Source organism: Ornithorhynchus anatinus, chromosome 2, assembly GCF_004115215.2.
Source record: "Ornithorhynchus anatinus isolate Pmale09 chromosome 2, mOrnAna1.pri.v4, whole genome shotgun sequence".
NCBI lineage: Eukaryota > Metazoa > Chordata > Mammalia > Monotremata > Ornithorhynchidae > Ornithorhynchus > Ornithorhynchus anatinus.
Genome location: NC_041729.1, coordinates 34,318,578 through 34,341,124, shown reverse-complemented (window position 1 = coordinate 34,341,124; position 22,547 = coordinate 34,318,578). Strand labels below are relative to the sequence as shown.

Here is a 22,547-nt window from a genome sequence, read left to right as displayed (position 1 = left end):
CCGACAGGGCATCATATAGAAAGAGGTGAGGGCCCTTCCTGGTTTCAAAGTTGCCGAGGAATTTAGTGTCACGATGTACTGCATTAAGAAAGGTACGGAGATTCTCAGGCTTTGGCCTCAGAGGGAAGGTGTCCTACGGTATGGATGAAGATCGCAGGATACAATCCCCATTCACTCTCCCGACCCAGATTTAGAAGATGAAGGCGTGAAGGGAGATATCAAAAGTCAACTTCAATCATTCGAAGGGCTTATTTTGAATGATGGAATGAAAATCCAGCTTTGTATTTGGTCTTCCCTTTGTTCCGGGCAAAGGTACAATTTAGCTCTTCTATTGGTACATTCAAAATTGCTTGAAATAGCATCATTTCCTTTTCTGTACCTCACCCCTCGGCCTTGCCGCTTTCTCTTGTGGCCAGTGAAGCAGCATGGCCTAATGGATGGAGCACAGGCATGGGAATCAGAAGGACCTGGGTTCTAATACCGGCTCTGCCGTTTGTCTGCTCTGTGACTCTGCAAGTCACTTCACGGCCCTGTGGCTCACTTACCTCTTCTGCAAAATGGAGCTCATGTGGCATTCCACCGTTTTAATCTCCATTTTGCAGATGAGGTAACTGAGGCACAGAGACATGAACTGAGGTAAAAGACATGAACCGTGTCCAATCTGATTAGCTTCTATCTACTCCAATGCTTAGCACAGTGTTGGCACATGTGAAGTGCTTAACAAATACCATAAAAAAGGAAGATGTCAGAACAAACAAGAATTGCCAAGGACTGAGCTAAGTTTAGGGTTCAATATAGGATAATCAAGTCTCACAGAATAAGTAGGAAAAACACATAATGAATCCCCATTTTGCAGTTGAGGGAACTGAGGCACGGAGAAGTGAAGGACTTGCCCGAGATCACACGGCAGACAAGTGGCAGAGTGGGGATTAGAACCCAGGTCCTTTGACTCCCAGGCCCGTGTTCTTTCCACCAGGCCGCACTGTTACCCAACAAGAACAATATAAAGAACAGGACTGTGTCGACTTGGGGGAGGGATTAGTCCTTGGGCTCCTCATGGACCCAGGCGTGGCCGTCTCTTGGACAAAACCACCACAACCTCCCCAGATACTAACTGTTGGGAAGTAAGTATTGTTAGAGGGGCTGTAAGACCTACGTGGGGAGAGAGTGGGCCTGGGTAGCTAGCTTGCTGTGCGAGCCTGGGCAAGTCACTGAACTTGCCCTTGTCTGGGTTTCCTCATCTGAAAAATGAGGGTGCAGTATCTGTCGTCCTTCCCACTTAGACTGTGAGCCCCATGTGGGACAGGGACTCCATCCAACCTGATTATCTTCTATCTACATTTAGTACAGTGCTTGGCCCATAGTTACGTGCTTAACCAATACCGCTATTATTATCATCCGCACGTTCCACATAAAAGGGCAAAGAGTAAGCACATTGCATCTGGATTCTGGGGGCCTGGAGGGTCTCAGTGGGGTCCCTTCACGTGGGGTGGGGGGACTCCCATTCTCTGCTGAGCGCCCTGAGAGCAGTCACCATTGCTACCTCATAGATTCGGTGCTGACTCTGGGCTAAGCATTGGACTGAGTGCCTGGGTTGAAGCGGGGGGGACTCACTGGCCAAAAGGGAGGGAGGCAGAGTGGGGATCTTTCCCCTGACTTGGCAGATGAGGGCACTGAGGCCCAGAGAGGTAAGGTAAAGTGACAGGCCCAATGTCACATAGGCCTGCGAGTCAAAAGGATCTGGGTTCTAATTCCGGAACCATCGCTTGTCTGCTGCGTCACCTTGGGCAAGTTACTTCACTTCCCTGGGCCTCAGTTCCCTCATCTGCAAAAATTAAGATTGGGAGTCCAATGTGGGTCATGGACCGTGTCCAATCTGATTAGCTTGTATCTACCCAGCGCTTAGTATAGTGCCTGGCATAGAGTAAGTGTTTAACAAATACCATTTCAACATGTCAGGATGGGGAACTATTTCACAAAATATAATAATAATAATAATGGTATTTGTTAAGATGGGTAGCCAAGAGTCCTCATCTGGGAACTAGATGATAGTACATCCATCCATCTTTTTATAAGGATGAGTATGATCCAAGCCCAAATTCCTGAGGTGAAAGCTTCAGTATTCCAGTCCAAGAGAAGGCCCAACTTTTAAATTAGATATATTTCCCGTCCTTGGATTGGTGGCAGACACACAGTGAGACTTAGCATTTGGCCACAGTGGTTAATTCATATAAGTGAATAACGCGTGAGATAAGAGCCTTTCGCAGAGACAGACAGCAAGAGAAAAAGGTGAATATTTCTGTCCCACTCTATAATTATTTAAATAACCTATTTGAGTAACAAAATAGAAAGCTGTCTTTGTAGACAGTGCCCTTGGTAATCAAAGAGGGTGGCATTGGTAGGGTTATTTATAGAGCAGGCACTGACCCCGTAGACTGCAACTGTATGGATGTGGCTGGCTGGTTATCCCTCTCATTTTCCTACCTACTTTCTCTCACCCAAAGATCCATAGAGAGGGCACTGGAGGCTGGGCCCTGAGAAGCAGCATGGACTGGTGGAAAGAACATGGACCTGGGAGTCAGAGGAGCTGGGTTCTAATTCCAGCCCTGACATTTGCTTGCTGTGTGACCTTGGGCAAGTCACTTCACTACTCCGTGCCTCAGCTGTCTTAATAATAATAACAATTATTGTATTTGTTAAGCGCTGACTACACGCCAGGCACTGTTACTAAGCACTGGGGTGGAGACTAGCAAATCGGGTTTGACACAGTCCCCGTCCCACTTGGGGCTCACGTTCTCAATCCCCATTTTACAGATGAGGAAACTGAAGCACGTTCTCCCTCCTACTTAGACCACGAGGCCCATGTGGGACACGGGTTGTGTCCAATCTAACTTGTATCTACCCCAGTACTTAGTACTGTGCTTGACACATAGTAAGTGATTAACAAATACCATTAGAAAAATCAAAAAAGGAGAGGGTGATCAGGGGACTGAGCAGCTGCTCCGATTGAGCCAATCTCCAAATCCCGCCTGCCCCGTCTTGGCCCCAGGGTCTTCGAGGTCGGCCACCAGCCCCTGACGGACGACTGAACTGGTAGCGGGAGGACAATGAGACCGCTGTCCTTTGGCTGTGGAAAATTCCACTTGATTGGCACTGACCCCTGCAACTGAATACGAACAAATGAGCTAAGAGCAGCAGGGATGGAGTCTGTGGATCTGCCAAAGGGAACTGGGAGCGAAGGAGAAGAGATTTTGGTTTGGTTCTTGGTAGCAGCAAGGCCTAATGGAAAGAGCATAGGCCTGGGAGACAGAGGACCTCGGTTCTAATCCTGGCTCTGCCTCTTGTCTGCAAATCACTCAATAATAATAGTAATAACAATTGTGCTATGTATCTAAGTGCTTACTGTATGCAGAGCACTGTACTAAATGCTTGGGAGAGTACAATATAACGATAAATAGAAGCTTGGGAGAGTACAATATAATGATAAAGAGATACGTTCCCTGCCCACAACGAGTGCTTACTATGTGCCAGGCACCGTACTAAGCACTGGGGTGGATACAAGCAAATCAGGTCGGACACCTTCCCTGTCTCAGATTTTAATCCTTTTTTTTTTTTTTTTTTTTTTTTTACAGATGAGGTAACCGAGGTACAGAGAAGTGAAATGACTTGTCCAAGGTCCCACAACCGACAGGTGGCAGAGCCAGAATTAGAACCCAGGTCCTTCTGACTCCCAGGCCCATGCCCCATCCACGCTGCTTCTCTGTGCCTCAGTTCTCCCTCCTATTTAGACTGTGAGCCCCATGCAGGACAGGGAATGTGTCCAACCTCATTAATTTGTATATACTCCAGGGCTTAGAACAGTGTTTGACACATAGAATGTGCTTTAAAAATACTTTTACTCATTCAATCGTATTTACTGAGAGCTTACTGTGTGCAAAGCACAGTACTAAGCACTTGGGAAAGTACAGCATCACAATAAACAGAAATATTCCCTGCCCACAATGAGCTCACAGTCTAGAGGGGGAAGCCGAGTGGGAGACAGACATTAATATGAATAAATTACAAATATGTACATAAGTGCTGCAGGGTTGGGAGTTAATGCCCCCCATTAAAAATGGGGGGGGGGCATTAACTGCAGGGTCCACCAAAAAAATTGGAAGTGGCCTCGAACCAGAGAAGCAGCATGGTGTAGTGGATAGAGCACGGTCTGTGAGTCAGAAGGTCATGAGTTCTAATACCAGCTCCATCACTTGTCTGCTGTGTGACCTTGAGCAAGTCACATCACTTCTCTGTGCCTCAGTTAACTCACCTGTAAAATGGGGATGGAGCCTGTGAGCCCCACATGGGACCGGGACTGCATCCTACCTGATTTGCTTGTATTCACTCCAGAGCTTAGTACAGTACCTGGCACACAGTGAGCGCTTAACAAATACATAATTATTATTATTACAGTAAGCACTCGATAGATTGACTGACAGAGAAAGGGCTTAAAAAATACCATTAAAAATGGGGGAAGGGCTTCAACTACAGAGTTCAGCAAAAAGATTGCAGGTGGCTCTGAAATAATGGGCAAATTCAGCCTCATCTTGTTAACGCACCATGTTTTTCTTCACTAATGACTCTTACAGGCAAGGGCCTAGCAGACTTGCAGGGGTTTACCTCAACCATCTTGTCCAGCTCTCCACACCCCAGGGGGCTGAACCACCCACCCCGGGGGAGAACAACACGAGGATCGTCTGCACCCTTCAAGGGTCAGGGGAGACCTTATCTAGAGAGGGTTAATAGAGGATATATTAAATCGATGAAACCTCATTACCGCCTTCAGTTTAGCAGCAGAACCCATTAACCTTAAATCCACCCTCCCGCTCCTCTTACAATCCAGAAGGAGTTTCTCAGCCCACCACAACAATCGGCAGGGTCAGGTGGTTCTATTCAATTATTGGCAGTCCGTGTTTTTTTCGATAAATAAAAAAAAATCTAATTAGGTATTTTTAAGGCTCAACAAATTCCTCCGCTCTTGGCTCAACTGCTCAAGCCTGCATTTTGCCCTGTTTCAACAGAGGAGAAACAAGGTTGATAGAGAGACCAGATCCGATTCTCTTTCTCTCTCTCCTTCAAAAGATTTCCAGGCTAATAAGAATAAATTAGGATCCAATTGCTTCTAGTATGAAGGTCACGCTCAACTGGTGCTTTCACAGAGACAATCCCAATCTGGACCTCCAAACAAAGCTGGGATTCACCTATTTTTGTCATATCAACCCATCCCTAAAAAAATAAAATCAATCTAGGTACAGCAGCAGAAATCTGGTGCTTTTAAAGAATAAAATGGCAGCCTCCTTCCACAAGCCAGGTCATGGGCCAGATAAAAATGATAATTATGGGAATTTTTAAGCATTTACTATATGCCAGGCACTGAACTAAGCACTGGGGTTGACACAACGCTGCTTCTCAGAACCCTGGTGGCCTCACTGCAATGGATAATCTCACATCATTCAACTGAGTAGCAGAGGGGAAAAGGCAACAGTTTCAGTGCGTCCCCCATTTCGATCCCACGGGTGGGTCCCCTTAGCCAAAAAAAACTCTTCCTTAAACTGTGAGTCTTATGTAGGACAAGGACTGTGTCCAACCTGATGATCTTGTATCATGAGAATTTAGAACAATGCTGGGCCCATAATAAGCGCCTAGCAAATACCACAATCATAATTGTTGTTGTTGTTATCATTAACCTTGACTGGGAAACCAGTTCAAAAGCTGGCTGCTGAGCCAGCAGGGTTTATCTTCTCTCTCCCTCCCCCAACTTTCCCTTTTCCCTACCTCTCCCTTCCTACCAGCCCTTTCCTCTCTCTCTCCCTCCCAGGTACTGTATGAAGTGCCGGGGTAGATACAAACTAAGCAGATTGGACACAGTCCCTGTCCCACATAGGGCTCGCAGTTTTAATCCCCATTTTACAGATGAGATAACAGGCCCAGAGAAGTACAGTGACTTGCCCCAAGTGCCACAGCACACATGGGGTGGAATCGGAATTAGACTCCAGGCACTCTGACTCCCAGGCCCGTGCTCCTTCTACTAGGCCACGCTGTTTCTTGTTTGAAAGGACCCCTTTTACCTATCTGTTTGGTTGGCAATGGCATTTGGAACGATGGTACGCAGATACTTGTGAGAAAATGACAGATCTGGAAATCAGCTTGATTTGGGAGGGATGGTTCCTTCTGGATGCCACGTGGCCCACATTCAAAGCCAAAGGGTTTTTCTGGTGGAATTATCCTCATGGAAATCTGATGGGGAAACATAATAGAAGCAACGTGGCCTAGTGGAAAGAGTGTAGCCCTGGGAGTTAAAGGACCTGGATTCTAATCACAGCTCCAGCACTTACCTGCTGTGTGACCTCAGGCAAGTCACTGGACTTCTCTGTGCCTCCATTGCCTCAACTATAAAACGGGAATTCCATACCCGTGCTCCCTCCTGCTTAGATTGTGAACCCCATGGGGGTGATGGACTGTGTCCAACCCGATTAGCTTGCATCTACCCCAGCGTTTGGTACAGTGCTTGATATATAGTAAGCGCTTAACAAATATCACGATAAATAAAAAATAAACGGCTGCTGTATCCAAATGCAGATGTCATGGAGACTTGCATCCAAAAGTTGCAGGTACTAGGAGGTTCAGGAATTGCTGATTATGGAGGGAAGGTGGTGAAGGGAGAAGAGAAATGGACACTAGACCCGAGCGAACAAGGTTGATAAACCTTATTCCGCCCTCTGAGCGACAGAGACCACATCCAATTTTCACTCGCGTATTCATTCCTAGCGCCTAGTACAGTGCTCTACACACAAGAAGTGCTCAAGATTTTATGAGCCCCATGTGGGACCGGGATTCTGTCCAACCCGATTTGCTTGTTGTATCCACCCAGTGCTTAGAAAAGTGTTAAGCACATTGGCACATTATTATTATTAGTACTATTACCCCTCCAAAAGAATTGGTTTTGACACAAGCCCAGAAGAGTTGGCTACCCAAATATTAGTTAACTTAGAAAAGTCTTTGCGATGATCAATCAATGATGTTTATTGAGCGCTTACTATATGAACAGCACTGTACTGAGAGCTTGGGAGGGTACCATACAACAGAATTAGAGGACGCTTTCCCTGCCCATAATGAGTTTACAGTCTAGAAGGGGAAACGGACAGCAATATGAATAATTTACAATATACAATTTAAAGGTATGTACATGAGTGCTGTGCAGTTGGGGGTGGGGTGAATATCAAATGTCCAAAGGTCACTGATCCAAGTGCATAGATGGTGCGGAAGAGAGGGCGAGCCGGGGAAAAAGAGGGTTTAATCGGTGAAGGCCTTTTGCGGATGATGCGATGTAGGATTTTAGGGTGGGGAGGGGAAGTGCTGACTGGGCAGAGAAACATCATGGGATAATTCAATCCTGGTTTCCTCATGGCACGAAGACTAGATCTTAAACCCCTGGTGCCAAGTTCCGCTTCAAGGTGTCAAGGGGAAAAGGCCAATTGTGACAGTATTTTGCACATTAAGCCAGGCTAGGGCGACTGAAAGTGGAGTGCTTGGCACTCCTGCCACGTTCTCCAAGAACGGTTAGCGGCTCCTGGGACTGCACTGAGAGGGAGAATACAGAAAGGGGCGGGCAGAAAACAACACATGTGAAGCAGGTGGGAGGGAAAACTGCCGCTCACCTGGAAGCCGTGATGGAGAAACCCATGGTACGAGGGAGCCCACTGCCATCATGGAGCCAGAGTTCAAGTTTGCAGGTCTCTGCGCACAGAAGGCGCTCAATAAAGAAGGCGCTCAATAAATACCCTTGATGGGTTGATGGATGATTTCCCCACTCTTTACCCCGGGGCCTGACTGTGTTGCCAGTCCTCTAGGCTGTAAGCTCACTGTGGGCAGGGAATGTGTCTGTTTACTCTCCCAAGCGCTTAATACAGTGCTCTGCACACAGTAAGCACTCCATAAATACAACTGACTGACTTCCATGAGCAGCCTTCTGCCCTGGGCCACGAGCCAGAAGTTGGTATGGGACCAACCTGCCGTGCTATTCTTGCAGAATCCTGTTTGACAGTTTGGGATTAGAAAGTAGCACCGAGCAGACATCCTTCCTTCCTTTTTTTTCTTTTTAAAAAAAAATGCGTCTACGTGTCCAGCGCTGTTCTAAGTGGTGGGGTAGATAGACGCTAATCAAGTTGGACGCAGTCCCTGTCCCACATGGTACTCACAGTCTTCACCCCCATTTTACAGACGAGGTAAGTGAAGCGACTAGGTCCCGGTCACAAGGATGACAAGCGGGGGCGACAAGCGGTGGCGCCAGGATTAGAATCCAGGTCCCCTGACTCCACAGCCCGTGCTTCCCAATGGACTAAAATGCCTGTGCTCTAGACTGGAAGTGACATCACCCTGCAGTAGCCCAATCCTGCTCTACTCCAAATCTGCAGACAAGAATGAGGGAAGTGGGGAGATGGCTGGCAATGGGCTCTGAAACTGGATGGTGTGAAGCAGTATCACCTAGGACAGGAGCTGCTGTCTCAGCCCATATGCTTAAGGATGACTCACCGAGCCACTCTGCCAGCCTACCAACCCCACCCTGCCATCAGCTGTCACCACCCTAAGATGGCCAAAGATCTCTTCGCGTCCCCTGCCACCTCTTCAGGGTTTCTGCCACTCTTCCCCACCTGCTTAGGGGCAGCAGCCGCATAAGGGGCTCCCAAAGTGTTAAACTATAGTTCCCAGCCTGGCACTGCACCCCTTTATCCCTCCAGCTCATATTCCTGCCTGGCACACACCATTTCCTAGCTTTGCCCACCATATAAAAATGCTGCCAACCCCTGGCGGGGCTCTGAGCCCAGAATCAGAAGGACACGAAGGCGAGCTACCTCGGCTCTGCCAGAGGCCTTACTGGATGTGACTCTGAGGGAAGCTGCTAAACTTATGCGTCACCGGCCCTCCTCGTCCGCGCCGGGGAGGTTGTCGGGAATGCCGCGGCATAAGATCCTCTCCAGATGCCGAGGCAGGAGGTGAGCTATTTCAAGCCGAAGAGGTGACAAACTTGATTTTCCACTTTGTACCGTGCCCAGAGAGGCAGGGCTGGCTAGTGGTGAGGACTGGGAGGGTGGGGAGGGACAGCAGGGAGCAGGATTTCAGGCTCTCTTCCCGGGTGCTTGCGGGGTGGCTTTCGGCAAGCGGCCAGGGCGCCGTGCCTTCCCTCCCCACCCCACGAGCAGAGAGGATTGCCAGCCCGAACTGGGAGAGAGGCGGCTCAATTCCACTGGATATTTTCCAGACGATTCGAGGCCCTTGGACGAAATGCCCAGGGAAGAGACAACTAGGGCTTCCTTGTTTTCTGGGCACGATCCCTGCTTACGGCCCAGTTTCCTGACACCGTCCCCGGAGCCGAACTGAGGAGCTCCAGCCTCTTGCCCCAGTTGACGTTTAGGAGAAAGGAGAGGGAGGAAATGAGCTGGGTCTTCTTTTCTATGCAGACACTCGGCAAGACCCACCTGTAGCCACCACCTGGGAAGAGGAAAGAGAAACAGACCTATTCTTCAGCTCTCCCACACCTCCCTCTCATTTTATTATAATGGAGTATTGAAGGGGCCCCAACCAACACACACAGAGACAAACTATGCTGACTCACCCTCACTATCAATCAGTGGCATTTACTGAGTACTTGTGGTGTGCACAGCACTGTACTGAGCACTTGGGAGAGTACAACAAAACAGAGTTGGTAAACCCTAGGGTAGGGAAGCAGCCTGGGAGTCAGAAGGACCTGGATGCTAATCCCAGCTCTGCCACTTGTCTGCTGGGTGATCTCGGATAAATCGTTTCACTTCTCTGGGTCTCAGTTACTTCCTCTGTAAAAATGGGGATTAAGATGGTGAGCCCCACGAGGGCCAGGGACTGTGTCCAACCTGATTAATTTGCATCTACCCCAGCGATTGGAACAGTGCTTGACACATAGTAAGCGCTTAACAAATACCATCATTATTAACTTGTATCAACCCAGCACTTAGTTCAGTGCCTGGCATATAGTAAGTGCTTAACAAATACCATAATAACAAACACAAGCTCTATGCTAAATGCAGTGGAAGATATACGATAATCAGGTGGGACGTGGTCTTTAGCGAAGCTCACAGTCTAAGCAGGGGGAATAACAGGTATTTAATCCCCATTTTACAGATGACGAAACTGAGACAGAGAAGTGAGGTGACTTGCCCAAGTTCACCCAGCAGGCGAGGGGCAGAGTCCGGATTAAGAACCCAGGTGCTCTGATCCCCAGGCCTGCGTTCTTTCCTTTAGGCCACACCGCTTTGCCAGCTGTGCTCTCCACTTTCCCTTCTATCACGGAAGAACCGGGCTAGTGTTTGCCTTCCTCCCGGCTACTGGCCCTGCAGCTACCTCAGGCCAGTGAGTGGGACTGGGAAGGGGGCTGCCAAGGAGAGGACAACGAACAGTGGCCTAGCAGAGGAGGTACATGACAGTTCAAGCCAAATCCGAGGCCCTCTTTGTAATTTATAAATTTCTTTAACCATAGAGAACCTCCTACAACTGCCTAACTGATCCCCATTACTCCAGAGACAGAGACGTGGTCCATAGGGAGGCTCTGTGGGAGACACAATTTCATGCCCGGGCCTAATCGGGGCACCACAGCCTCCTCAAACCAACATAATAATAATAATAATGTTGGTATTTGTTAAGCGCTTACTATGTGCCGAGCACTGTTCTAAGCGCTGGGGTAGACACAGGGGAATCAGGTTGTCCCACGTGGGGCTCACAGTCTTAATCCCCATTTTACAGATGAGGTAACTGAGGCACCGAGAAGTTAAGTGACTTGCCCAAAGTCACACAGCTGACAAGTGGTAGAGCCGGGGTTCGAACCCATGACCTCTGACTCCAAAGCCCGTGCTCTTTCCAGTGAGCCACGCTGCTTCTCAATATAAAGAAATACTTCATCCCGACCCAACAACAGACAGAGTAGAATTTCATGAGACACACGAGGCTACAGCTTGTGATGCAAGTTCTTTTCCAACAGGAATTCCCTTAAAATGCAGTCACTGAATTTCCTGAAATATTTTACACACACACGCCCGCACGCACACACACACAGAGGGAGAGAGGGACAGAGGCACAGACAGGGGAGAGAAAGGGAGAGAGAAAAATGAGGAAAGCCAAAGAGTAAGAGAGTCTAAAAGAAGGAACATGACAAATGAAAGAGCAAGCTGAGGGAAAGGGGATAAAAAGGTGAGAGATGAAAGTGAGAAAAGGAGGTCAGAGCAAGGGAAAGATGAAGGACAACGTGACCAAGGGTGAAAGATGTATGAGTTTGGCTAAGATATTTGCAAGGGGCATGAAGAATAGGGGTTTGAGACGGAAAAAGAGAAGCAGCGTGGCTCAGTGGAAAGAGCCTGGGCTTGGGAGTCAGAGGTCATGGGTTCAAATCCCGGCTCCGCCACTTGTCAGTTGTGTGACTGTGGGTAAGTCACGTAACTTCTCTGTGCCTCAGTTCCCTCATCTGTAAAATGGGGATTAAAACTGTGAGCCCCACATGGGACAACCTGAAGACCCTGTATCTACCCCAGCGCTTAGAACAGTGCTCTGCACATAGTAAGTGCTTAACAAATACCAACATTATTATTATAAAACTGAAATGAGAATTTGGCTTGTGATAGTCACAAAAGTGGATATGCACATCAATCCACTAATGGCATTTAAGCTCTTACTGTGTGGAAGCAGTGTGGCCTAATGGACAGAGCAAGGGCCTGGAGTCAGAAGGACCTGAATTCTAATCTCAGCCCTACCACTCGTCTGCTGTGTGACTCAGACGAAGACTCAGAGACGCAGCGTGGCTTAGTGGAAAGAGCCCAGGCTTGGGAGTCAGAGGTTATTGATTTGAATTCTGACTCTGCCACTTCTCAGCTGTGTGACTGTGAGCAAGTCACTTAACTTCTCTGTTCCTCAGTTCCCTCATCTGTAAAATGGGGATTAAGACTGTGAGCCTCATGTGGGACAACCTGATTACCCTGTATCTACCCCAGCGCTTAGAACAGTGCTCTGCACATAGTAATTGCTTAACAAATACCACCATTATTATTATTAAATAAATAAATTGTGGTATTTGTTAAGCGCTTACTATGTGCAAAGCACTGTTCTAAGCACTGGGGGATACAAGGTGATGAGGTTGTCCCACGTGGGGCTCACAGTTTTAATCCCCATTTGACAGATGAGGGAACTGAGGCACAGAGAGGTTAAGTGACTTGCCCAAGGTCACACAGCTGACCAGCGGCAGAGACGGGATTAGAACCCAGGACCATCTGTTATTATTATCTTATCAGATGTTGTTATCATCTGTGCCTCAGTGATTCATGGTAAAATGGGGATTATGACTGTGAGCTCCTTGTGGGACAGGTACTTTGTCCAACCTGATTAACTTTATCTACCCCAGACTTTAGTACAGTGCCTGGCACATAATAAGTGCCTAACAAATGCCATTAAAAACAAAAACAAACAAAAACTAAGTGCATTTATAGACCACCCACTTCCCTAAGTCACACTCCTGCAGCAGCAACTCTATCTCCAAGCTCATTTCTGCAAGCTTAGACAATAAGATTGCAATGGTCCTCTCGATAATGTCCCAAAAAGGAAACATCCAAATATCACAAACCTGGAGGACGAGGTGTTGTTCACCCCGTGCCTTAGGTGACAGTGAAGGACAGCAGGCCCCACGGTGTAGAAATGGCCAAAAGACAGAACCGTCTTCCTCTTTCAACTGTAAAGTCCTATTTCATAACTGGTTGATTCAATCAATGTACTTACTGAGCACTTACTGTATGCAGAGCACTGTACAGCATGGCTCAGTGGAAAGAGCCTGGGCTTGGGAGTCAGATGTCATGGGTTCGACTCCCGGCTCTGCCACCTGTCAGCTGTGTGACTGTGGGCAAGTCACTTAACTTCTCGGTGCCTCAGTTACCTCATCTGTAAAATGGGAATTAACTGTGAGCCTCAGATGGGACAACCTGATTACGCTGTATCTACCCCAGCACTTAGAACAGTGCTCTGCACATAGTAACTGCTTAACAAATACCAACATTATTATTATTATTACTAAGGGCATGGGAGAGTTCACTCATTCATTCAATCATATTTATTAAGCGCTTCCTGTGTGCAGAACACTGTACTACGCGCTTGTGAGAGTACAATATAACAACAGACACATTCCCTGCCCATAACGAGCTTGCCCAGAATCAGCAGACACACTCCTTGCCCGTAACGAGCTTACAGTTTACAGGAGACAGAAGGTAATATTACTAAATAATTTTATGATATATAATTTAAAGATATGTACCTAAATGTTGTGGGGTTGGGGGGCGGGGCGAATATCAGATAACCAAAGGTCAAAGATCGAAGTGCATAGATGACTGGTGATTGGTCATAATTCCCCAAGCACACAAGAAGAGTTTGCTATGGCTCACACCTAGCATGCCCATTAAAGCTAATGCACTCTGACCGACACCAGAAATAGCCGCCCTTCTGAGCGAGGTCAAAATGAAAGAGCCTCCTCATCACATCACACCATTTATAACATTAAAAATATATCTGCCTCCAGAAATCGAAAGAATCAATCGGAGCAAGACTATTAAATTAACTCTCTCTTACCAGAGACCTGATTCGAGGGAGTTGACAAAGTAATAATAGTGCATTTCTGACTTGGGAAGGGTTGGGTGGTAAGAAGAGGAAGAATCAGACCATGGTGCCAAGACCCCTGAGACCGGATTACAGGGGCATTAGAGAGAAGCATTTGTTCTTTCAATCATATTTATTGAGCGCTTACTGTGTGCGTAACACTGTACTAAGTGCTTGACAGCATACAATACGTCACATTCCCTGTCCACAACGGGCTTACAGCCTAGAGTGTGACAGACATCAATACAAATAAACAAAATTACAGATATGTACAGTGTGGTCTACCAGAGAGGGCATGGTCCCTGGAGTCAGAGGGACTGCATTCTAATCCCAAATCTGTCACTTGCCTGCTGAGTGACCTTGGACAAGTCACCGCACTTCTCAGGGCTTCAGTTCTCTCATCTGTAAAATGGGGATTGAGACTCTGAGTTCCACGTGGGACAGGAACTGTGTCCAGCCCAATTTGCCTGTATCTACCCCAGTGCTTAGTATAGCGCCGGACTCATAGTAAACGCTTAACAAATACCATCATTAATATTATTATTAAAGGACCCAGGCTGTGAAATTAGGGGAGCTTCCTATCCTCCTCAGGCACCTCCCTAGGTTGTCCTTTTTATTTTTGTTAATGACATGTCAACCACATTTACTGAGTGCTTACTGTGTGCCGACCACTGTACTAAGTGCTTGGGAGAGTACAACAAAAGACACATTCCCTGCCCACGTGGAGCTTACAGTCTAGAGGGGGAGACAGACATTAATATAAACAAGGAAATGACAGATATGGACATAAGGGCTGTGGGGCTGGGAGGGGGGATGAATAAAGGGAGCAAGTCAGGACGATGCAGAAGGAAGAGGGAGAAGAGGAAAGGAGGGCTTAGTCAGGGAAGGCTTTTTGGAGAAGTGCCTTCAATAAAGCTTTGAAGGGGGAGCGAATAATTGTCTGTTGGATATGACATATATGTCATTTTATTTATTTCTATTGATGCCTGTCTCCCCGCTGCCCCCCAGACTGTGAGCTCATTGTGGGCAGAGAATAACACTGTTTATTGTATTGTACTTTCCCCAGTGCTTAGTACAGTTTTCTGTAAATGCACTGAATGAGTGCAATGTAAATAAATGCAACTGAATGAGTGAACATGAGGAGGGAGGGCACACCAAACTATTGGCTGTTCCTCAATCTCTTCTCTCCTGTCACCGACCCCCTTGCCGACGCCTCCCCTCGGGCCTGGAACTTTTCCCCTTCATATCCGACAGATCACAATTTTCCCCATTTTCAAAGCCCTACTAAAACCACATCCCCTCCAAGAGGTCTTCTTCACTAAACCCTCATTACCTCATCCTATTTGCCCTCCCTAACCTGTGTTTAACCCGTTAGGTTTGTATCTACCCCAGTGCTTAGAGTGGGGTACTTTGTACCCCAGGCACAAAGTATGCCCCTTAACAAATACCGTCAATATTATTATTATCATTCTGAGTGGATCTCCCCAACCCCGCACTGCACAAGTATCTAAGATAGTTTTGAAATATATCCACAGAATTCAGGATCACATTTATAAACTTTTTTCTTTTTTAAGAAGTCACCCACTAATCTACAGGCTCACAATTTCTCCCCTAAGAAGCAGCATGGCCAAGTGGAAAGAACATGGGCCTGGGAGTCAAAAGACCTGGTTCTAATTCTGATTCTGCCAATTGAGCAAGTCACTTAACTTCTCTATGCCCCAGATGTCCTGTCTCCCTCCGAGACGGTGAGCTCCACGAGGGACAGGGTCTGTGTCCAAACTAATTAACCTGCATCTACACCAGTGCTTAGAAGAGTGTTTGACATATAGTAAGAGCTTAATAAATATAACAAAAAGCCTCCCTACAGAAAACAGGCTAGCACAGGCTAACATTCCACTATAATGGGAAAAGCAGTATCAAATGCTCAGAATTTCTAAGTTAAAAATTCAGTTTTTGTGCTTGTCATGAAGAAAAGGTCAAGTCGGCAAAGGGCACATTTTTGCCTTCGATTGAAAAGTTCACTCCAAATCCTGCACTTTCTTTTGTGCTTTGGGAAGAGTCACAAAAAAAAATCAAAATGAACTCCATGCCTACTTTCTCTAGAACTCTCGAAAAATTTAACTATGGTACTGACTATTAATTTAATGAGGGTATTTATAATTTCTTACCATATACTCAGCACCTGGGCAAATTGGTTCCCTCTGAGGGGCAAGGACCATGTCTAAATTCCCAGGGATGGCCTAGTTGGCAGAGCACAGGCCTGGGGGTCAGAGGTCCTGGGTTCTCATCCCAGCTCCGGCACCTGCCCGCTGGGTGGCTCTGAGGCACTTCTCTGTGCTTCAATTTCCTCAACTGCAAAATGGAGATTCAATACCTATTCTCCCTACTACTTAGATTATCGTGTATTTACCCCAGAGCTTAGTACAGTGCTTGGCACAGAGAAAGGACTTCAAAACACGTCATCATCATCACGTGAATACTCTTTCTCAGCACTCAGTATGGTTGCTCTGTACCCAACAGCTGCTTAATAAATTTCATTTCTATTGGTCCAGAGTCCTGCCCCACTTAGAGTTTTTAAGCCAAGAGGGAAGCCTTTGTTCTGAAGTCTGTACCAATCTTACCACTTCTATCCAGGGACACATGCCTGAATCTATAACCCAAGCAAGCTCTGACAAACAAGCCCTCCTTTTTTCTCCTTCCACTTCTAAAGGAAAACTGAGTGAGAGCTTCCACACCCCATTACCACTCTTTTGGACAGAAGATAAAATAAAAAAACAGTCAAAGGTCATAAATTCCAACGTCATTCAATCAGATTTTTCAGTATTGGGTGAGGCCAACCCTTTCTTCCTGTGGGCTGTGCAACGATTCTGAGGGTTTCAAATCCAAATGCGAGTTGCCACATCAATCTATAAACCATTTCTAAAAGTACTCGACACCCCCACCCTAATTTTTCGGCCCCTTCTGCTTTGGACATCTTCCAACTGAGTACTTGGCTTCGTGCACACAATTTATTGGGAGTTTATTTGGTGCTAATATTTAAGAATCTTGAGAACAACAACAAAAAAATCACAGAGTATGATCTCAAGATTCTTGGAGGAAAAAAATTCAGCCTTTTGCAGCAGAGGCTAAGAATACAAACAGTAAAATGCGTAGGAAAAATGAATTTTCTGAACATTTGCAAGCAGTGTCATCTCCAGATGGGAACTGGCATTTCAGAGATTCCTCTGGGAAGGCTTCCTATGCCCAGTTCTATAGCATTGGGCAAAGAATGCAATACTCACTGAATTTGAGAAGGCTGGAAATATATGACCAAATTAGATAGCATTTAATGTGCTTTTTTGAGCGCTTAAAATGGAAGCTCCACTCAATCAGTGGTCTCTGAAGCGCTCCGTGCAGAGCACTGTACTAAGCACTTGGGAGAGTATAATCCAATAGAATTAGCAGTCGCGTTCCCTGTCCATAACGAGTTTACAGCCTAGAGGAAGTCCTAAGTCAATCAGTGGTATTTATTCATCAGCAGCAGCATCAATGGTATTTAATGAGCGCTTACTGTGTGCAAAGCACTGTACTTGGGAGAGTACGATACAGCAGAGTCAGTCAACACGTTCCCTGCCTACAAAGAGCTTACAGTCTAGAGGGGAAGACAAACATTCATATAAGTGCATCTTACCAGACTCTGAACCTTATCAAACCTTATTCTAGTAGCAAAATGACTCCCTTTCTACTGCATTGTAGTCTGAGTACTCAGGAGAGTGGTCGGCTTTCCTAGAAGCAATTTCTTTCTGCATTCCTTTGCTTTTGCTAAAAACCCATTTAGCTCCCAAACCATCCGGCCATAAATCACTGCTTTCTTACGTGTTTCCTAATAAAAAAAAATGCTTTCGAGAGCCTGCAAAGGAACAGAGTTCCCAAACAAATTTACTAAATGCGGCAACATATCCAACGGAAAAGGCAGACACTGGCAAAAAGAGGCTCCCACTATTTAATGATTTGCCAGGTGCCTGTCAGTCTCCCTTTGGCTTTTGAGCACGAAGGTGTTGATGTATTTTTTTTCTCTGTTGCAAGTTTTATTTTCAGTCTTCCATTTCCACAGTATCTGTCTTGATGGGATCTCTTTACCACAATCAGACTTGAAGGCTCCTTACGTGACATCTTGGGGAAGGGCCAATTTGTGTTTTACACCTATAAATTTATACTTTTTAGCCAGATTTCCTTGCTTCGTGATATCATCACAGAACACCCTACAGGCATCTTAATTCACCAACATTTCACCTCTTAGCCGACTTGATGGTCTGGGTATCGCTTTTGGATTGTACTGGTGGTACTGCAAGCTGAAGTCTCGGACAGATGAGATGATGATCGGTCCACCTCAGTCACTCAATCCTATTTATTGAGCGATTACTGTGTGCAGAACACTGTACTAAGAGCTTGGGAGAGTAGTGTGACAATATAACGGACACGTTCTCTGCCCACGATGAGCACATCTCCGGATTTTGCCTGGCTGGGGTAACCTGTAGAATTTTCCAGTCCTGTTGTTAGATGGTCTTATCTGGAGAACAAAGAATTCAGATTGCCCTCTAGTTTTATGTTTGCTTTTAAATGTGTGTGCCCATGTGTGCACGCACATGTGCGTGCTTGTGTGTGCTCATAAATGCATGCTTGTGTGCATGTACACACATGCTTATGTGCCTGTGCGTGTACGTGCATGTGTGCACATTACCGCCTTGTCCAGGGCTCCCTAACTGCCAGGTCAGCTGAGCTAGTGATAATTAAACCAAGAGCACAATGTACCTGTTTTCCAAAAGTTACCAGCTGCCCTTTTGGAAAAGTGAGGTAGTTATTACCGAGCTTGCTTGTTTTTTTGATAACCAGAGGCTTCCTGAGGAAGTGCGCAGACAGGAGCGAGGACATAAGTAGGCCCGACTGAAACAAGTTCTATTAATAGCCGGCGGCTTGCTTCAGTGTCAGATCATCTTCAGCCGGTCCCTCCCCACCCAAACAGTGGCTGGTTTTGTATGCATTCCGTATTGTTTCTCCATCCCACCCCTGATCGCTCTGGGCAGTGTGGGGTTTGCATCATTCCGTCTGAATTCCTTGGGTGAGTAATGAGACTGCCTTTCGTTCTGCTGCATCTTTGTTTTTTGTTCTGCGGTGAACCGGCTCCCAAATGAGTTATTTAAAATGTTGACCCTCACAAGAGATTGGGTTTTCCTTTGACCTATTTTCCTCCTTTTTTGGTCACTTAGTATTTCTGGTCCACCTCATTTTCTATGAGAAAATGCTTCATTCACTCATATTTATAGTGCTTAATGAGTGCAAAGCACTCTACTAAGCGCTTGGGAGAGTAAAATACAACAACAGATACATTCCCTACCCTCATTGAAAATCTTCAAGAGAGGTCTTCTTGCAGACTTTCTAGGGTTAAGTCATTTCTGAATTATTGAAACATCTCACCCATGAAAGGTAATTAGGGCTGTTATATGAGTGCTGAAGACATATAGCTTGTAAAGGCTGGGGGGAAATCTCCAGTGAGTTATTGGAACACACAATTCTCATGTTATCCCGAATTACCCATCAAAGGCTGATAAATTTTAACTGTAGTTCACGGAGCCACTGGTCTGCTGGTAAACATTCACAATAATTCAACACATACACAGGCCTGTGCGTAATGTGATGGGATATTGGGATAGGATCGCCAACATTGTAATAATAAGATTTGCATGAATGTTTGAGGGAGTGAGTGGTAAGAGGTCTCGCAATGAATAGAGTGGATTCCTCTGGACCGTAAGCTCCTTGTGAGCAGGGAACCTGTCTGCTGTACTCTCCCAAGTGCTAATTTCAGGTGCTCGGCAATCAATCGATCCATCGTAGGCATTATTATTATTACTACTAATAATAACAATAATGGTACTTGTTAAGAGCTTACTATGTGCCAACTTGAATATACCAAGTTAATCGGGTTGGACACAGTCTCTGTCCCACTTGGGGCTTACACTTTTAATCCCCATTTTACAGGTGAGGTAACTGAGCCCCAGAGAAATTGAGTAACTTGTCCAAGGTCACACAGCAGACGTAGCAGAACCGGGATTGGAACCCAGGCCCTCTGACTCCAAGGCCCACGCTCTATCCACTAAGCCACATCTGAGCGCTTACTGTGTGCACACCACTGTACTAAGCACTTCGGAGAGTACAATATACCAATAAAACAGACACATTGCCTGCCCTCAACAACGAGCTTACAGTCAAGAGGGGGAGACAGACATTAATGTAAATAAATGAATAAATTACAGATATGTACATAAGTGCTGCCGCTCTCAGGACTGCACCTGGAAACTTTCTAGAACTCCATCAGTCTTGGCTACGGGAGGGAGAGTCAAGTAGAGGCATACCCACTTCATTCCTAGCTTGGGCAGTGGCTAGCAAATGGAAGGCAATCTGCTACAAGTCAAAACTAACCTGGGCTGGGCAGCAGCAGCATGGGAGAGAGTCGAGAGCAGAGACTCAAGTTCGCTGCGCTGAAGGCGGCAATGGTAAACCGCTTCCAGATTTTTAATAATAATTATGGTATTTGTTAAGCGCTTACTATGTGCAGAGCACTGTTCTAAGCGCTGGGGTAGATACAGGGTAATCAGATTGTCCCTCGTGGGGCTCACATTTTTTAATCCCCATTTTTACAGATGAGGTAACTGAGGCACAGAGAAGTTAAGTGACTTGCCCAAGGTCACACGGCAGACAAGTGGCAGAGCCGGGATTAAACCCACGACCTCTGACTCCCAAACCCAGGCTCTTCCCACTAAGCCACGCTGCTTCTTTTTACCAAGAAAACTTTGTGGATATACTACCAGAACAACTGCAGGTGGAGGTTCTGGGAGAGATGTATCCATGGAGTCAGAGACGACTTGACAGTATAAGACATAAGTGCTGCGGGGCCAGAGGGAGAGAGATGAATAAAGGGAATAAATACCATTGATTGACTGATTGATTCCTTATCTTGAGGAATGCTGGTGGATAAGCAGATTTCAGACCCAGGAGCTTGGCCTAGTGGATAGAGCATGGATCTGGCTATCGATACGACCTGGATATTAATCCCGGCTCCGCCACTTGTTGACTGCATGACCTTGGGCTAGTCACTTCACTTCTCTAGGCCTCAGTTCCCTCATCTGTGAAAGAGGGATTAAGACTGAGTTGCACGTGGGACATGAATGGTGTCCAACCCGATTAGTTTATATCTACTCCAGGATTTAGAAGAGTGTTTGACACACAGTAAGTGCCTAACAAATATTATCATCCCTATCATTGTCATTACACCACATTCTTACCAGACCGTTTCCCCTTGATTTTCCACGTCATCCTATCATTTGAGAAGGTCTAAAAACAAGCTCCACCCGTCACAGAGTGCATATAAACGACCTTCCCTCCCACATAACCCAACCCACTTTAGCCTCTGGCTCCAATGACCTGTGTTTTAACCAGAAAGAGAATGAGTCACTCCCTCCCTCAGCCAACCAATGCCAGGAAAGTAGCAACGAATGCTGGTGAAATTCATGTATAACTCCTTGACCTGCTCCTCCATGGTCACTGGGAGATGTTTTGCATTTACTTGCAAAAATGAGTTAAACACCCGCAAAGACATTTTCAAATCTTTCAAAACTTATTAAGAACCAAAAGATGTCATGTCTGGATCTCATCCACCCAGTGGGCATTCTGTCGCCCACCACAGTAACGAGATGCAATGTTAAATGCATCTAAAAGTGCAATGTTAGCCCTCCTTAACATACATTCTGCAGGTTAAGGATAGCCCAGTTGACATCCTTAATGTCCCTTAAAATAACAATAACAATAATAATGGAATCTGTTAAGCACTTACAATATACTATGCCCTGAAGTGAATAGAAGACAATCAGGTTGGACCCAGGCCCTGTCCCAGATGGGGGTCACAGTCTAAGGTGGGGAAGATGAACAGGAATTAAATCTGACTTTTCCATCACTGTAGACAGCACCACCATCCTCCCTGTCTCACAGGCCTGTAACCTTGGCATTATCCTCAACTCATCTCCCTCATTCAACCCAGGTATTCAATCTGTCACCAGATCCTGTCGGTTCAACCTTCTCATCACTGCTCTTTCTTCTTCATTCAAACTGCTACTATGTTAATACAAGCTCTGTTCTTATCCTGCCTTGATTACTGCATCAGCCCAGATCATTTTTCTACAAAACCATCCAGTCCATGTCTCCCCACTCAAGAAGCTCCATTGTTTGCCCATACACTTCAAATAGAGTCTTCTTACCATCGACTTTAAACACTTAATCACCTTCCCTCCTCCTACTCTATCTGATTTCCTACAATTCAGCCCACACAAACTTTGCTACTCCACTGCCAACCTATACTCACTGTACCTCAATCTATCTCACCACCGACCCCTCGTCCATATCCTGCCCTGACCTGGAACTCCCTCCTCCTTCATATCCGACAGACGATCACTCTTCCCCCCCACTTCAAAGCCTTATTAAAATCACATTCTCCAAGAGGCCTTCCCCAACTACGCCCTGATTTCCTCTTCTCCCACTCCCTTGTGTGTCACCCTTGCTCCTGGATTTGCACCTTTTAATCACCCCACCCTCACCCCAGAGCACTTATGTATATATCCATAATGTATTTATATTACCATCCGTCTCCCCACTCTAGACTATAAGCTCTTTAAGGGCAAGGAAGGGGTCTATCAACTCTGTCATAGTGTACTCTCCCAAGTGCTTAGTATAGTGCTCTGCACTCAATAAGCCCTCAAATACAATTCTTTGATTAAATTCCCATTGTACAAATGAGGCAACAGGCCCAGACAGTCATTTGCCGA

General features: G+C 46.2%; 1 protein-coding gene across 7 annotated transcripts in view; it reads right to left on the bottom strand.

Annotated features, from left to right (window-relative positions):
- The window catches only part of TOM1L2 (target of myb1 like 2 membrane trafficking protein), a 113,415-nt gene that overhangs the window by 67,202 nt on the left and 23,666 nt on the right, over positions 1–22,547 (bottom strand). Inside the window, exon 2 of one of the 7 annotated variants that reach the window (XM_029058064.2) lies at positions 9,516–9,528. The exons of the other annotated variants lie outside the window; for them this stretch is intronic. The gene's annotated coding sequence lies outside the window, so the exon portion shown is untranslated. The remainder of the gene's footprint in view (positions 1–9,515; positions 9,529–22,547) is intronic. 7 annotated transcript variants of the gene reach the window in all.